Consider the following 20,000-nt stretch of genomic DNA (forward strand, 5'->3'; position numbering starts at 1 on the left):
AATGAAAGGATTCATGATACGAATTTCCTCCAAAAATTATTTCACATTTGTCTCTAAAGAAACAAAATTAATAAAAGGATTCATGATACGAATTTCCTCTAAAAATTATTTCATATTTGTCTCTAATATAACAAAAATAATGAAAGGATTTATGATACAAATTTCCTCCAAAAACGATTACATATTTGTCTCTCTGATTCATTGACATTTATAAGTCACGACTATAAAAATACATATGCAGGCAATTTCCATGAAATGGAACAAAATTGATGAAAGCATCCATTATAGCAATTTTCATGTAATAAAAACAATCAATGAAAGGATTCATGATATGAATTTCCTTAAAAAATTATTTCATATTTGTCCCTCAGATTCATTTATGATTCATGACAATAAAAATACATATGCTAGCAATTTTCGTGAAATGGAACCACATTAATGAAATTATTCATGATATGAATTTCCTTCAAAAATTATTTCATGCCTCTCTGAATCATTTATAATTCAACATAATGAAAATACTTACGCAAACAATTTTCGTGAAATGGAACAAAAATTAATGAAAGGATTCATGATACGAATTACCTACTAAAATTATTTCATATTTGCTTCTCCGATTTATTTATAATTCAAGATAATGAAAATACTTACGCAAACAATTTTCGTGAAATGGAAAAAAAATTAATGAAAGGATTCATGATACGAATTACCTACTAAAATTATTTCATATTTGCTTCTCCGATTTATTTATAATTCAAGATAATGAAAATACATATGCAAAATATTTTCGTGAAATGGAACTAAATTAATGAAAGGATTCATGATACAAATTACCTACAAAAATGATTTCATATTTGTCTCTCAGATTCATTTATAAGTCAAGACAATAAAAATACGTATGCAAGCAATTTTCATGAAATGGAATGCTAAAAATAGATTATAATGTATGATTTTTATTTTCAAGTAAATTTCACGACTAAATTAAAAAAATAAATATCAACACAACAAAACGATATATAACATGCATTTAATTTTCATTAACTGAAATGCTAAAAACATATTGTTCAAAATTGTTCAATATTTTCCAAATTAAAAATAAAAACATAGAACTATATATATATATATATATATATATATATATATATATATATATATATATATATATATGTATATGTATATATATTTGCAATAATTTTTTATCAAATGGAATGCTAGAAATACATTATTGTTTAAGATTTTTGTTTCTAAGTAGTCCTATCAAATACTAATAAAAACGCTTAGAACAACAATTAAAATATTTTCCAAATGAAAAACTAATATAACACAAAGAATAGAAGATACTGAACTATGAAATAAAATAAAACGAGAGAAAATTAACAAAACTTAAACTCAAAATCCATTTAAATCTTTTCCAAATTCAAAATAAAAAAGTAATATGAAAAGAAGGAAAAAAGATACCGAACCTCGAAAGAAAATAAAAGAGAAACTAAAAAAGTTTTCAAATAAAAAAAACAACTTGAAACTCCATCAATTTAAATATTTTTCCAAATAAAAAAATGAAAGAGTTAATATAAAACATACCAAACCATAAAGTGAAATCAATAAAAGAAAACATGAAAAAAATCTTGAAATAAAAAAACAACTTCAACAATTTTAATACCCAAATAAAAAATAAAAAGAGTAACATAAATGATACCATAACCAAATAAAAACTGAAAACATCTTGAAATCAAAATCTTTCCGTGGACACAGGAAGCACAAAGCCGTTTCACACTTCCTTAGACAAACTGGAATTGGAGTGGAGAGAATATTCAATTCAATTGACTGACGGGAAAATGGAGAAATAGCTGTCGATTCAATAACCCAGAGAGACGAGATAATTCATATTCTCTCGTTCCCCTGTTAGAGACAGACGAGAAAAAATGAATCTATTTCATATCAGGAAGATGATATATAAATATTTTCTTTTATGGTTGTCTGAACAACTCTCTTCCATTTCAACGTGTCGTCGGAAATGAGTGATTGTACACACATCGCAGATTGATATCTTTGGATTTATAGATAAGGAAATATATGTAAATATATACAGGGTGTCCCAAAATGATGAATACACTCGTTTGAATGTTACAACTTGTTCAATTTATTGATATTAACCTGGAAGTTTTTTTTTTTTTTTTTTTTTTTACATTCTCAAATTGCCCCATGTATCCTTTTACTTTTTCACTGTGCATTGTCTCTCTCCTGTGAATCTGTTTTCCAGGTTAATATCAATAAATTGAACAAGTTGCAACAATCCAAAGTGTATACAATATTTTGGGACACTGTATTAAATTCATAAATTTACATAAATGTGTAAATAACTGATTTTACACACCTCAGGGGTGGATATCTTTGGATTTATAGATAAGGAAATATATGTGAATATTAAATTCATAAATTTACATAGATATGTCAATAACCTATTCTAAAAACCACACGGATGGATATCTTTGGATTTAGAGATTTAGAAAATATATATGAATATATTTTAAATACATAAATTTAGATGTGTAGAGATCTAAATAACTATGAAAAAATGGAGCCATATTTATATCAATCCATAGTCATTAATTATTCCATATAAATAAATAAAAAATAAAATATAAACATAAAAAGTTTTGATTTTCGAAAACGGGTCTATAACCCATTATAAAGCCTTCATAATTACGATATGATATCAATAATTAATATTAGTTTTTCTGCGATATGCGTATGCGTGTACACGAACACACACACACACCCATATATATATATATATACATATATATATATATATATATATATATATATATATAAAACATCCTAGTTCTTTCGAAAGAACAAAACTGAAAAAACTCTGTTGATCTTTTAATTCCTTACTACAGCTAAGAAAGTTATGGATTCAGGGAGTGGGTATAACCATCAAAAAGAGAGATGGATCTGGTATAACAACCGAAAATAAAGAAAGGCAACGTTGAATGGAACACTTTAATGAGGTCATGAATATGAGATACGAAGGGAATAATTTGATTGATATACCTAAAGCTGAGGAAGATCTTGATGGGCCCATGAATGAATTCAGAGTTTGAAGTCGAAGCTATTTTTTAAAAAACTCAAGAGATGTAAAGCCCCTAGATATGATGGAATAACTGCTGAGATGATACTGGCTGAAAATGAAGGGGCACCCAGAATGCTTACAAGATTATTTTGTAGAATGGGGCATGAAAAGGCAAAACCTGATGAATGGTGGTTAGGAGTGTTGGTGAAAATGGCAAAAAAAAAAGATCTGACTGATTTCAATAATTACAGAGGCATCACACTTACGTCAGTTGTCATGAAATAATATGGTATGCTTATTCTAAAGAGGCTAGAGAGAAAGATTGGTGAAAAACTGAGAGATGAACAACCGGGATTTAAAAAGAAAGTAGAAGTTGTACAGACAAAATTTTTATTTTAAGACATGTTGTACAGCAATGTGTAGAATATAGGAATCCACTGTTGATGGCATTTGTGGATTATGAAAGAGCCTTTGATAGTGTGCACCGGCCAATTTTGTGGAGAGTCCTGCGTTATTACGGGGTTCCTCTTAAATAGGTAAATCTGATTAAGTCTGTTCATGAGTATAGTAAGGGAAAAGTTAATATTAGTGGAGTTCCAGGGAACAGTAGAGTACTCCAAGGGAATGTATTATCACCTATGTTGTTTATCCTCCTCATGGATTTTTTAATGTATAGAACAGTTGGAGATGGAGGAGAAGGATTGGAATGGATTAATAATAGGAAGTTAGCTGACCTAGAGTATGCGGATGACGCTGTCCTTATTAACAAAACTCCCCAGGATTTGCAATGCTTGCTTACCAGAATGCATGAAATATCACAGGAGGTTGGGCTCAAGATAAATTGAAGAAAGACAGAGGCGATGAGAACGGAATGTGCAATGGAAGATGAAATATCGTTGGAAGGAGAAAGGATTAATGTGGTAGAATCATTTAGATATTTAGGAACTATGATCTGCAATACAGGGTCTTTAGAATTGGATTTTAATGAAAGATTGAAAAAAGAAAATCATACAATAGCTAGGTTAAATATAATTTTGGAATAAATCGCCTGAAATTACACATAAAAATCAGGCTATATATCAGTTTAGTGAGATCAGTGTTACTGTATGGACAGGAGACGTGGTATGACAATGGAACGATTTCCAACAGATTTTGTACATTTGAGAACAAAGCCCTCAGAAGAATATTGGGAGTTGAATGGCAGGACAGGATTAGAAATGAAATTATTAGAGAGATTACTCGAGTGCCATATGTGGATGAGATCATGGTGAGGGGCAGATGGAGATGGTTTGTTCATGCTCTTCGCACTCCCCAAGAGCGATTAGTTCACCAAACTTTCAAGTGGGCTCCACAAGTCACTAGAAGAATTGGAAGACCCAGACCCACAGGGCTGAGGTCTATGGAGCGTGAAGTAGGAGATAACGAATGGAGAAGTATTGATTCAAAAACTCAAGACAGAGATGACTGGCTGAAATCTAACTGAGGCCCTTTGCGTCAATAGGCGTAGGAGGAGATGATGATGACAGCTAAGCCTCCGTTCACAAATCGTAACAGTTACGAAATCAAATAACTTTCGATGACAAAATTCAGACTGAGAAAGTGACAAAACACATTCTAATGCACGAAATCAAATTTGTTTATTTTCACATAATTCTTTCTCCTTTCAATGACAAACTAAGAACGGCTTTGCTCTGAACTGCGCCTTTCGTGCTCATAAAGCAGAGAAAACCTTTGATGGGGTTCGTACAATGGAAGCATTTAAAATATGTCAACAAAATGCGCATGAAAGCATAACGATGCTTGCTTGCATGTAAATGCATTCAAAACAGCTGGAGCGGATTCCTCATGTCAATCAAAAAAGTAAAAAAAAAACAAATGGAAATTATTCAGCGCAAAAAGATGAATTCTATTCAGCATAACATGAAAGGATATATTTCCATTATTATTATTATTATTATTATTATTATTATTATTATTATTATTATTATTATTATTATAACAATTTTGGCGATGATTTCATCTCCTAATTTTGTCATGAATGTGAATAAAATGGAAGCAGCTGATTTGTAAGCAATGTTCGTTTTTTTTTAAGTTATATTAAATGTTACAAGCATTTACTAGTGTACGCGACCCGTCAAAAATGACGGCTAAATATTTAGCTAGGTATGCATACATACCCATCTCCCTCTCGGCAAGGTATGACTACTCCTTTCCACACAACCCGAGTGACGGGAAGAGCTGATTTATATATATATATATATATATATATATATATATATATATATATATATATATATATATATATATATATATATATATAATAGAAGGCCGAAGTTAAGGTGGAATTGGATTTTCGTGGAGTAGCTTCTGCATTATGCGCGTTTTTTATGTCATTCCTTAATACCTTTCGTATAACATGAAATTACTTAAAGCAATATCAGTCTGGTAATGGAAATAAAATGTATTCAATAAACCAAAGACCTAACATATATACATATATACATGCATATACTCACAAGACACAGTAATACACACACAGTCACACACACACACACATATATATATATATATATATATATATATATATATATATATATATGCAGAGAGAGAGAGAGAGAGAGAGAGAGAGAGAGAGAGAGAGTGAGAGAGATGCTCTGTATTATATAAGGGAGATTGATTACCAATATATATATATATATATATATATATATATATATATATATATATATATATATATATATATATATATATATATACATACTGTATTATAATATTCACAAGTATCGACCACTCTAGTCTTTTAACTGATACGTTTTAGGCATTTTGCTCCTTGTACATTAATCCAAAGCTAAACTCTCCACTATTAAAGGTTTGTACCGCATTAATTCCACTAGTATATTTACATTGCATAATATAGAATAAAAACCGAAGCTTTTAGGAAAATATCACCCTTCGATTACAAATAATGATTGATTGATTGATTTGAGATTTTCAGGCATCCTGACATCTAAGGTCATTGACGCCGAATAATGAATTATGTATATGAGGATTCTTTATGAAATGAAAAGAATTTCCTTTTATTTGATAAATTTATAAGCAGTTGGAAAAGCAATTTCAAATCTAAATTTTAAAAAAATTAGGGTTTTATGAACTGAAAGTAATATCGTTAAGTAAATTTATAAACAGTTGGAAAAGCAATTCAAATTCCCAATTCAATAAAAAATTATATTATCAAAATAATATCAAAAGCAACATGAAAAAAAAAATTTCGGATATCATAAAAAGCAGTCTTAATTCCAAATTCAATAAAAATTAAATTATCAAAATATCAAAAGCAACATGAAAAAAAAAGTGTTTCGGATATCATGAAAAGCCGTCTAAATTCCAAATTCAATAAAAATTAAATCATCAAAATATCAAAAGCAACATGAAAAAAAAAGTGTTTCGGATATCATGAAAAGCCGTCTTAATTCCAAATTCAATAAGAAATTTTACTATCAAAATAATATCAAAAGCAACACGAAAAAAAAAGTGTTTCGGATATCATGAAAAGCCGTCTAAATTCCAAATTCAATAAAAATTAAATCATCAAAATATCAAAAGCAACATGAAAAAAAAAGTGTTTCGGATATCATGAAAAGCCGTCTAAATTCCAAATTCAATAAAAATTAAATCATCAAAATATCAAAAGCAATATGAAAAAAAAAAGTGTTTCGGATATCATGAAAAGCCGTCTAAATTCCAAATTCAATAAAAATTAAATCATCAAAATATCAAAAGCAATATGAAAAAAAAAAGTGTTTCGGATATCATGAAAAGCCGTCTAAATTCCAAATTCAATAAAAATTAAATCATCAAAATATCTAAAGCAATATGAAAAAAAAAAGTGTTTCGGATATCATGAAAAGCCGTCTAAATTCCAAATTCAATAAAAATTAAATCATCAAAATATCAAAAGCAACATGAAAAAAAAAAGTGTTTCGGATATCATGAAAAGCCGTCTAAATTCCAAATTCAATAAAAATTAAATCATCAAAATATCAAAAGCAATATGAAAAAAAAAAGTGTTTCGGATATCATGAAAAGCCGTCTAAATTCCAAATTCAATAAAAATTAAATCATCAAAATATCAAAAGCAACACGAAAAAAAAGTGTTTCGGATATCATGAAAAGCCGTCTAAATTCCAAATTCAATAAAAATTAAATTATCAAAATATCAAAAGCAACATGAAAAAAAAAGTGTTTCGGATATCATGAAAAGCCGTCTAAATTCCAAATTCAATAAGAAATTTTACTATCAAAATAATATCAAAAGCAACACGAAAAAAAAAGTGTTTCGGATATCATGAAAAGCCGTCTAAATTCCAAATTCAATAAAAATTAAATCATCAAAATATCAAAAGCAACATGAAAAAAAAGTGTTTCGGATATCATGAAAAGCCGTCTAAATTCCAAATTCAATAAAAATTAAATTATCAAAATATCAAAAGCAACATGAAAAAAAAAAAGTGTTTCGGATATCATGAAAAGCCGTCTAAATTCCAAATTCAATAAAAATTAAATCATCAAAATATCAAAAGCAATATGAAAAAAAATCCTTTCGGATAACATGAAAAGCCGTCTAAATTCCAAATTCAATCAAAATTAAATCATCAAAATATCAAAAGCAACATGAAAAAAAAAAAAAAATTTCGGATATCATAAAAAGCAGTCTAAATTCCAAATTCAATAAAAATTAAATTATCACAATATCAAAAGCAACATGAAAAAAAAAGTGTTTCGGATATCATGAAAAGCCGTCTAAATTCCAAATTCAATAAAAATTAAATCATCAAAATATCAAAAGCAACATGAAAAAAAAAAAGTGTTTCGGATATCATGAAAAGCCGTCTAAATTCCAAATTCAATAAAAATTAAATCATCAAAATATCAAAAGCAACATGAAAAAAAAAGTGTTTCGGATATCATGAAAAGCCGTCTAAATTCCAAATTCAATAAAAATTAAACCATCAAAATATCAAAAGCAATATGAAAAAAAATCCTTTCGGATAACATAAATAGCCCAAATTTCATGGCAAACATCACGACGTCGAACGGCAATAAATATTCGCGGTACCATAAAATCTGATTTGGTCCGCATTTCTCAAACTGAGATTTAGAGTATGAATAAGGAATTCAAAAACGGTCGAAGCGTGAATACATAATCATATAAAAAATGAGTGCTCATTGCACATAGCTTTCGTGTATCTGATCTCAATATGTGTTGAATCACATCTATATTCTGAAGTTTTTACCAACCCCAAGGACTCAATGATCTACAAAGACCCAATGATTTATAAAGACCCAATGATTTATAAAGACACAATGATTTACAAAGACACAATGATTTACAAAGACGCAATGATTTACAAAGACCCAATGATTTACAAAGACTCAACGATTTATAAAGACCCAATGATTTACAAAGACTCAACGATTTATAAAGACCCAATGATTTACGAAGACCCCATGATTTATAAAGTCCTAATGATTCACAAAGACTCAATGATTTACAAAGACCCAATGATTTATAAAAACCCAATGGTTTATAAAGACCCAATGATTTACAAAGACCCAATGATTTACAAAGACCCAATGAATTACAAAGACCCAATGATTTACGAAGACGCAATAATTTACAAAGACCCAATGATTTATAAAGACCCAATGATTTATAAAGACCCAATGATTTACAAAGACCCAACGATTTATAAAGACCCAACGATTTACAAAGACCCAATGATTTACAAAGACCCAAAGACCCAATGATTTACGAAGACCCAACGATTTACAAAGACCCAACGATTTACGAAGACCCAACGATTTACAAAGACCCAACGATTTACAAAGACCCAATGATTTATAAAGACCCAATGATTTACAAAGACCCAATGATTTACAAAGACGCAATAATTTACAAAGACCCAATGATTTATAAAGACCCAATGATTTACAAAGACCCAATGAATTACAAAGACCCAATGATTTATTAAGACCGAATGATTTACAAAGACGCATTAATTTACAAAGACCCAATGATTTTCAAAGACCCAATGATATACAAAGACCCAATGATTTTCAAAGACCCAATGATTTACAAAGACCCAATGATTTATAAAGACCCAATGATTTACAAAGACCCAATGAATTATAAAGACCCAATTATTTACAAAGACCCAATGATTTACAAAGACCCAATGATTTTCAAAGACCCAATGATTTACAAAGACCCAATGATTTACAAAGACCCAATGATTTTCTAAGACCCAATAATTTACAAAGACGCAATGATTTACAAAGACCCAATGATTTACAAAGACGCATTAGTTTACAAAGACCCAATGATTTATAAAGACCGAATGATTTACAAAGACACATTAATTTACAAAGACCCAATGATTTACAAAGATCCAATGATTTTCAAAGACCCAATGATTTACTAAGACGCAATGATTTATAAAGACCCAATGATTTACAAAGACCCAATGAATTATAAAGACCCAATGATTTACAAAGACCCAATGATTTTCAAAGACCCAATGATTTACAAAGACGCAATGATTTATAAAGACCCAATGATTTATAAAGACCAAATGATTTACAAAGACCAAATGATTTACAAAACCAGCTCACTATATCTGAATAACAGGCATAGTATATAGTGCTGAACTCCTTGGTGGGGGAAATTACCTTACTATAGGATAGTGAAACCCTTGGGAGAGGAAATTACCTTAGTAGGAGGTGGAGAACTCCTTGGGGGAGAAAATGACCTTAGTATAAGGTGGTGGACCTCTTGGTGGAGGAAATTACCTTAGTATAGGGTGATAGACACCCTAAGAAATTACCTCAGTATAGAGTGATGGACCTCTTGGTGGAGGAAATTAATAGGGTGATAGACACCCTAAGAAATTACCTCAGTATAGAGTGATGGACCTCTTGGTAGAGGAAATTACCTAAGCATAGGATAGTGAATTCCTTGGTGGAGGTAATTACCTTATAGAAAGTCACTCAGTTTATAATTACACATTTGTATATATAGGTCTGCTTACGCATTCCCATAAATGAATTCCCGTGAACAGAATAACTTAATTGCCAATCAGTAAAACTGCTAATAAAAGCACATTGAAATATAATGTCATTTACCAGTTTGTCTCCCAGTTACATACATACAGAAATGTTTCACGTAACAAATTTATTGACATGGCAGTTTTCTTTCCAATTTTGCTAATATCAGTAAACTATCAATCCTTACTTTATATCGATAAATGAGGCTACTGCCATGTCAAGGTTCGTAAAACCCAAGGTAATAAAAGATACCTAACAATAGCAACGTACATATAGATACATGCATATACTGCATTCGATTCTCTCTCTCTCTCTCTCTCTCTCTCTCTCTCTCTCTCTCTCTCTCTATATATATATATATATACATATATATATATATTGTACATATGTACACACATTATATATATATATATATATATGTACATATATATATATATATATATATGTGTGTACAATATATATATATATATATATATATATATGTACATTATATATATATATATATATATATATATAGTATATATAATGCGTCATTCACTCCTATCTAAATCGCAATCTGGCGCTTTCTGGATATCAACGCTCTCTCTGTCCAATCCCAACTTTTTATAAGCATTCTTCTCTTCTCGTCTCCGAGAAAGCATGAATTAGAAACAGCTTTCACTAATATGAAGTCGTTCATTCTTGGCACGAGACCGAATTCCCCCCCCCCCAAAAAAAAATATTCTGATCAAGCTTTTCACCTGTGCTAACCTTATTAACATCGCTACGTGTCAAAGTTTTCTTACCACATACATACATACATACACACACACACACACACACATATATATATATATATATATATATATACACACATATACATATATATACATATATATACATATGCATACATATAAATACATACACACACACACACATATATATATATATATATATACATATAAAATATATCTATATATCTATATATATACATATATATACAGTATATATATATATATATATATATATATATATATATATATATAAAATGGTGGCGATATTCTGAATATCATCTTACATTTTTCCGAGTCTTATGAAATAGATTCTCCTTTCAATGAATAATGTACAGTAACTTCAACTATAAACATACATTACCATATTATACTATTAACATAAATTCAGCATTTTATATACACCAATCTACAGCTGATATCAAAATAAACTCTTATGAGATGTACAGCTGGACACAGGAATTCATAGTACACCTCCTCGCTCTGAGGTGTACCATGTGCCTAAGAGAAAAAGGGTTACCACGCTAATTGAGTTCATCTTTACAGCCTCAAATCAATTCATTTACGTGAATTCATTACAGAAATGTAGGACTGAAAATGAATATGAGTAAAACTAAGATGATGTTCAATGAAAATAATGTAGGACAGAAAATGAATATGAGTAAAACTAAGATGATGTTCAATGAAAATAATGTAGGACAGAAAATGAATATGAGTAAAACTAAGATGATGTTCAATGAAAATAATGTAGGACAGAAAATGAATATGAGTAAAACTAAGATGATGTTCAATGAAAATAATGTAGGACAGAAAATGAATATGAGTAAAACTAAGATGATGTTCAATGAAAATGTAGAAAGACAAATAAGGGTTATTAATTACGAACGAACCTCTGGAGATTATTATTGTATACACATACTTGAGGACACTGAGGGTTTCCCCAAGACATGAGACCGAAATTAAAAGAAGGGTAAGCATGGCATGTAATAAATTCATTTATGCAAATTACCATAAATTTTATGGATATTCACCCTATCTGAATCCTTACCCTGAATGTTTGATGAAGATATCAAAAGTGTTTTACGTAAATGGCTTCTCAAATGAATATCACTTCAATAGAGTTAGCGCGGAATGGCTTGCTAACACGACATCACCTTTTTTATGAGTTCATGTACTCTCTCTCTCTCTCTCTCTCTCTCTCTCTCTCTCTCTCTCTCTCTCTCTCTCTCTCTCTCTATATATATATATATATATATATATATATATATATTCTTGCTGGGCTATTTTCCATTTTGGAGCCCCTGGGCTTAAAGCATCCTGCTTTTCCAACTAGGGTTGTAGCTTATCAAATAATAATAATAATAATAATAATAATAATAATAATAATTGACCCATTGAGCAAAGAAAACTTGTTTAGTAACCTCAGTGTTTTCAGGAGTATGAGGACAGAGGAATGCGAAAAAAATGTTTAGGCAAAGTAACAAATGAGCCATAACCAGAGAGAGGGATGCAATGAATACTGTCTGGCCAGTCAAAGGATACAATAACTCTCTGGCAGTATCTTAACGGGTGGTTGGTGCCCCGACCAACCTGCTACAGTACCTTAACCTAAGCCACCGTATGAAACCTGATTTTCTTATAGCCCCCTTCAATGAGTTTTTAAATGAAAGCAAAGTTCTACTCTAGTTTTGATACTAAAATAATCAAACTAACACAATCACCAATTTAGTACAAGAAAATAAACAAAATTGACTATGCAACATAGGTTCAATGAATTGCTAAATGAAAACAATTTCACATCTAGTTTGGACACTAAAATAACCACACTAACACAATCACCAATTTAGTACAAGAAAATAAACAAAATTGACTATGCAACATAGGCCTACACTGAAATACAAAAATTTTTGGAAACTTTCGTTCGGTTAAAACAAACTTGAATAAGACCTATAAATAAAAACGAGGATAAATCTTCATGTCTTCTAGACATACGCTAAATAGCACGAGTTGCATAATCTAATAATAATAATAATAATAATAATAACGGTTAGTCGCAGCAACCAGTAACAGTGCCACGCACCTTCAGTGCACGCAGTGTTGCCAGATGTGTTAGTCTAAAAATCTCCAAAACTCATGATAAAAAATCCCCCCAAAACACAAAAAATACTCACTATGTCATATAAATGCAAGCTAATTGCAACAAAATATGGGTTTACCCATCTTTGTTTCTTCTTCATAGAAATTTGTACAGAATATGCCCACCAGACACCCAAAATGCCCAAATCTAGGGATAAATCCCTATATCTGGCAACACTATGAAGGTCCGACGGAGGCAGCCGAAGTTTGTCAATGACCGCCTAAACACAGTAATGAATCATGAATATTTCCCCCTAAAAACTACCACATAACTATTTGGAACCGATGGCTTACCTGAGATTAATAGTCCAAGCATGTAGGCAGATATAATTGAACTAGACATTTCGGGGCTACATCAGTTCATGGGGAAAAACATGGCGTCCAATTTTGACTTCCCGCACCAAAAAACGTTTTTGATGACGTCAGCTTGTAATGTTCCGTGGATTGTGATTCTACGTTGGAAATCGTTGCGACATCATTCATACACGAGGAAACGCAAGGTAAAACGCACTAGAAATTATCACAAAGCAAATAAAAACTCGGAAAATCACAGAAAACGTGGAATGCAATCAAGTGTGACTCAACACATCTTGCCCGCTGATCAGCTCTGATACGCATGCGCAAGACGGAAGAGTTGCCATTTTCCTCTTATTTTTTAATTTCTCAAGTTTTTATTTCAGAATTCTATAAGTTAACTTGCTATTTTCTTTTTTTGTTACTGAATTAATTTAAATTATACCTGTTATTACTTAATACTTTGAAAAATACATAGACGGTAAAGTCATGAAATTACAATTGTGAAGAACATAAGTGAACAACTTTTACGAAGATTAACACCTTACAATATATAATTATCACTAGGTCTCAATTCCAACATTTACAAGAAAAATTGGGTGAATAAAATGCATTACTTTCCGCTGACCAGTTGCCAAGCATAATTAAACTAATGATGATTTTATATTACAAATATTCTCTTCTCGTATTTCATGTACAGTACTTCCCCGTCCAACAATATTCTCATGAAAAGTTTTACATTACAACGCTTAAGGCATATTTATACTATTTTCCTTCAAATTAACAACTTCCTTGGCCCATGACACAGAATTAATTATGTGGTTATCTACATATCCAACCTGCTTTCCTTTTAAATGTTTAAAGGCCATTCATGAATGGCAGAGGCAAGGGGCAGTGACATTGCCCTATCAAGCAGGACAATGCCCTAGAGACTGACCACACATCCATATGATCTCCGCCCAAGCCCACGCCGCCTCTCCACCCAAGCTTAGGCCAAGGTGGGCTACGAATTAATTTGTGGTTATCTACATATCCAACCTGCTTTCCTTTTAAATGTTTAAAGGCCATTCATGAATGGCAGAGGCAAGGGGCAGTGACATTGCCCTATCAAGCAGGACAATGCCCTAGAGACTGACCATATATTATATGATCACCGCCCAAGCCCACGCCGCCTCTCCACCCAAGCTTAGGCCAAGGTGGGCTAGGCAACGGCTGCTGATGGCTGATGACTCAGCAGATAGACCTATAGGCTCCCCTCATCCTTAGCTCTCAAGGATGTTGAGGTTGCAGCGTCCAAAGGAACTAATGAGTATGAACAGGACTCGAACCCTAGTCTGGCGTTCACCAGTCAGGGACGTTACTACATCGGCCACCACATAACAATATGCAACAACAACAACAACAACAATAATAATAATAATAATAATAATAATGAGAAATTAAACAAGATTGTTGTATGGCAATTGTAAAATGTAAACGTAAAGTGTAAATCTAAAATCTAAAATGTAAAATTTAAAAATGTATAAATAACACCAAGCCAATATAATATACAGTTATTCATTTACAACGTTTCACAGGATATTACGACCTATTATGGACAGTATTATATCGTAGTTGTTACAAACAGTGAATAACGGCAAGTCAGAAAATAGGGGAAAAAATGTAAAACCAAATTGCTTTCGGACAATAGTACTGTTTAATGAATTAATAATATTATCTACATTCCTCACGTCATTTATTATTATTATTATTATTATTATTATTATTATTATTATTATTAGCAGTAGTAGTAGTAGTAGTAGTAGTAATTATTATTATTATTATTATTATCAGCAGTAGTAGTAGTAGTAGTAGTAGTAATTATTATTATTATTATTATTATTATCATTATTATCATTATTATTATTACTAATTAATATTAATAATGTTTTTGTTCTTAAAATATTTAATTTTTCCTTGTTTCCTTTCCTCACTGTGCTATTTTCCCTGTTGGGGCCCCTGGGCTTATAGCATCCTATTTTTCCAACTAGGGTTGTAGCCTAGCTAACAACAACAACAACAATAACGACAATAACAACAACAATGACAATAATAATAATAATAATAATAATAATAATAATAATAATAATTTAAAATTATAAATAGTACTTAAAACACTTTTCTGCTGAAAGCAGAGTTATCTAGGTTTAGTTTTGGTTGAATTTTTTCTATGTAAAATGTTTCTAATAATCTCAGCTCGGTCTCAAATCGAGCTTTACATATAATGCTAAAATCAAGATGATTAAAATTGGTGTTACACACTCCGTGGCAATGATCTCTTACAGAGGAATGAGAAGGCTTACCCAGCGGTAGAAGGGTCCTTGAACTAATGCCTCTATGTTCAAAGGTTCTGGTAGACAACAGTTTTGTCGAACTACCTACATATTCCGAACTACACTTCGGACACACAAATTTATATACAACCATAGAACATAGTTTTTTAATAATAATAATAATAATAATAATAATAATAATAATAATAATAATAATATGACCTCCACACCACACGTGGTACATTGGCCCATGACGTACGACCCTATTAAATTATTTAGTCACCCGGAAGCTTATCAGTATGTCACAGTGCTCCATCATTCAATGCTCTCTCCAAGGAAGAAGTATTCACGCCACATGCGTTCATTTGCCGCGCGCTCATTTACCACGCGTTCATTTGCCGAGCGCTCATTTACCACGCGTTCATTTGCCGAGCGCTCATTTACCACGCGTTCATTTGCCGAGCGCTCATTTACCACGCGTTCATTTGCCGCGCGCTCATTTACCACGCGTTCATTTGCCGAGCGCTCATTTACCACGCGTTCATTTGCCGAGCGCTCATTTACCACGCGTTCATTTGCCGAGCGCTCATTTATCACAGGTTCATTTGCGGCATGTTCATTTGCTGGTTTTCATTTGCCGTGCGTTCATTTTTCCACATGTTCATTTGCTGCATTATCATTTGCTGAGCGTTCATTTGTCGCGCATTCATTTGCTAAACGTTCGTTTACTGTGCTTTTATTGGCCACACGTTCCTTTACCACGCGTTCATTTGCCACACGTTTATTTATCGTGCGTTCTTTTGCCCCACTTTAATTTACCGAGCGTTCATTTGCCATACTTTAATTTACCCAGCGTTCATTTGCACACGTTCATTTACCGAGCATTCATTTGCCATACTTTAATCTACCCAGCGTTCATTTGCACACGTTCATTTACCGAGCATTCATTTGCCACACGTTTATTTACCGAGCGTTCATTTGCTGTGCGTCAATTTTCCGCGTTCATTTGCCTCGCATTAAATTGCAAAGCGTTCATTTGCATTGCCACGCGTTCAATTGCCGGAAGTCCATTTGCCAAGCATCCAATTGCTGCGCGTTCATTTGCCCCTTGTCCATCTGCCGTACGTTCATTTGCCGCTCGTTTCTTTGCCACGCGTTCATTTGCCGCGTTTTCATATGCCGCATGTTCATATGCCACGCGTTCATATACTGCGGTTTATATGTCGCGCGTTCATATGTCGCTCATTCATTTGCCACGCGTTCACTCGCCGTCGACTCAACGGAAGACATAACCAGGACGTTCCCTTGATTTAACTGGGACGAAGAAACTTGCACTCTGTTCCCATGCATGAGTGAATGTCCCCGTATCTATCTGAAAGGGTTATATTAAAGCGGCCGTCTATTTATACTATATACCTCGGGCCTTCTCCATCAAAACGACTTTTGCCCCACTGCGTGGATGCTAGCCAAAGGTATTTATAAATTCAAGGATGGGACCAGGTTAATACTAATGTTATTTACACGGTCTCTTTTAACTAGCGTCGTATAGCATTTAGTGCCGAGGGAGAGAAAAAGTTAAAAGGTGTTTTTTAGAAGTGGTGCAGGTGTCTATAGTCCATTTCTTTTATCGAGGCAGATTTGCACCGACTCGCAGCGGTGCCCTTTTAGCTCGGAAAATTTTCCTGATCGCTGATTGGTTAGAATTATCTCGTCCAACCAATCAGCGATTATTATCATTATTATTATTATTATTATTATTATTAGGTAATCTATAATAATGATTCACTATCATGGCTAAGTTATAAACCTAGAAAAAAAAAATGATTGATTCATTTTGCAAGTTCTTAATATAATTTCACATACGATTCCCTACGCCGATTGAGCATCGTTAACCTAATTCAATGAAAAATACACAAAGAAAAATTATATCAAATTAAAAAAAAAAAATTCATGGTTAGGGGTAGATGGAGATATAGTCCATTTCTTTTAGCGAGACAGATTTGCACCGACTCGCAGCGGTGCCCTTTAAGCTCGGAAAATTTTCCTGATCGCTGATTGGTTAGAATTATCTCGTGCAACCAATCAGCGATCAGGAAACTTTTCCGAGCTAAAAGGGCACCGCTGCGAGTCGGTGCAAATCTGCATCGCTAAAAGGAATGGGCAGATTTGCACCGACTCGCAGCGGTGCCCTTTTAGCTCGGAAAATTTTCCTGATCGCTGATTGGTTAGAATTATCTTGTCCAACCAATCAGCGATCAGGAAACTTTTCCGAGCTAAAAGGGCACCGCTGCGAGTCGGTGCAAATCTGCATCCCTAAAAGAAATGGACTATAGTGAACGCATTAGCTATAAAATAAATTTATGAATGTATAAATAAATGAAGGAATACTCACACACAGACACAGACACACACACATAAATATATATATATATATAGTATATATATATATATATATATATATAATATATTAAAGAGAGAGAGATACATATGTGTATGTATATATATATATATATATATATATATATATAGCACAATATATATATGTGTACGCGCGTGTCTATAATTATCAAATAATCGTCTACGATAACAATGGGACTATCCCACCAGAAAAAAAGAACATCAACAATAACAACAACAACAACAACAACAACATTAATTCCTTTGCCAAAACGAAAGACGAAACTGCCTCCCCTAAAAAAAGTCTCTCACATTAGCTGCTTAATATGTAACTTCACTAATGGCTCATCTAATGATATAATAGCAAAAACAATGACGTATTTATCTTATCTTCAAAGATAGATCTTTATAGATGGATACTAAGCATAGGTTAGACTTTCTACATTCGATGCTCGATAACTAATGGTGCTATATGAGTGGCTACAAAAACATTGTATATATTTATTATTACTATTATTATTATTATTACAATTATTATTATTATTATTAATTAATTAATTATTATTCTTAATAATTATTTTTGTTATTAATATTATTATTATTATTATTAACATTATTATTATTACTACTACTACTAATATCATTATCATCATCATTATTAAATATTATTATCATTATCATTATTATTATTTATCATTATTATTAATAATTACTATTATTATTAATTTTTATTATTATTAATAATAATTATTAATATTTCTATTAATAATTATCATTATTTCTATTAATAATTATTATTATTTCTATTAATAATTATTATTATCATTAATAATTATTATTCCATAGTCAATTGGACTACTGGGATACCTTTTCTATAGTTTAGGTGGTGATCACCAGATTGGGGTTCGAATCCCGCTCAAACGCGTTAGTTTCTTTGGTCACTGCAACCTCACCATCCTTGTGATCTAAGGATGGGGGGGGGGGGAACCTATAGGTCTATCTACTGAGTCATCAGTAGCCATTGCCTGGCCCTCCTTAGTCCTAGCTTGGGTGGTGAGCGGGCTTGGGCGCTGATCATATGTATATATGCTCAGTCTCTCTGGCATTGTCCTGCTCGATAGGGCAATTCCAATGTTCCTTGCCTCTGCCATTCATGAGCGGCCTTTAAAGAATCAACATCAATGTTGAAATTAAACTTCCTACATGTTTTACAATTTACTGGCTGATTCTAAGTACCTCTCGGGAGTAGTCTATGAAGAGACCATAAAGTAATCTTAGAATTGTTGAAGAATCTTGGGAATAATCACAGAGACGAGACGGAAAAGATATCTACGCCGGGCGAAAACTCGATCAGACAGAAGACATTCCTACATCCAGACGTATGACTGTATGACGTCATGTACTAAGAAGAGTGTCACCATTAACGTGAAACGGCGAGACAAAGAATAAGTCACTATGAAGAGAGTTCAATTCCTATCAGTTATAAGTTCAAAACTTTTATTTTTAGAGAAAGTGGCATTTTACTTTTCATAATCTAATTTTGTTTAGCAAAAGCTCTCCCATTCCTAACATTATTATATGCAAAACTTTTTTTTAGAGAAAGTGGCATTTTACATTTCATAATATTATTTTGTTTACCAAAAGCTCTCCATGACATGTTTATCCTTCTTTTAATTTCAGTCTCATCCAATTCAAACTCTTGCCAGAGTTCAAGTCCTAACATTAATAAGTGCAATACCTTTATTCTTAAAGAAAAGGGCATTTTATATTTCATAATTTCATTTTCTTTACCAAAAGCTTTCCCTCCCATGTTTATCTTTCTTTTAATTTCGTTCTCATCAATTAAAAACTCTTGCCAGAGTTCAAGTCCTAACATTAATAAGTGCAATACTTTTATTTTTAAAGAAAAGG

This window comes from Palaemon carinicauda, chromosome 28, assembly GCF_036898095.1.
Source record: "Palaemon carinicauda isolate YSFRI2023 chromosome 28, ASM3689809v2, whole genome shotgun sequence".
Lineage (NCBI taxonomy): Eukaryota > Metazoa > Arthropoda > Malacostraca > Decapoda > Palaemonidae > Palaemon > Palaemon carinicauda.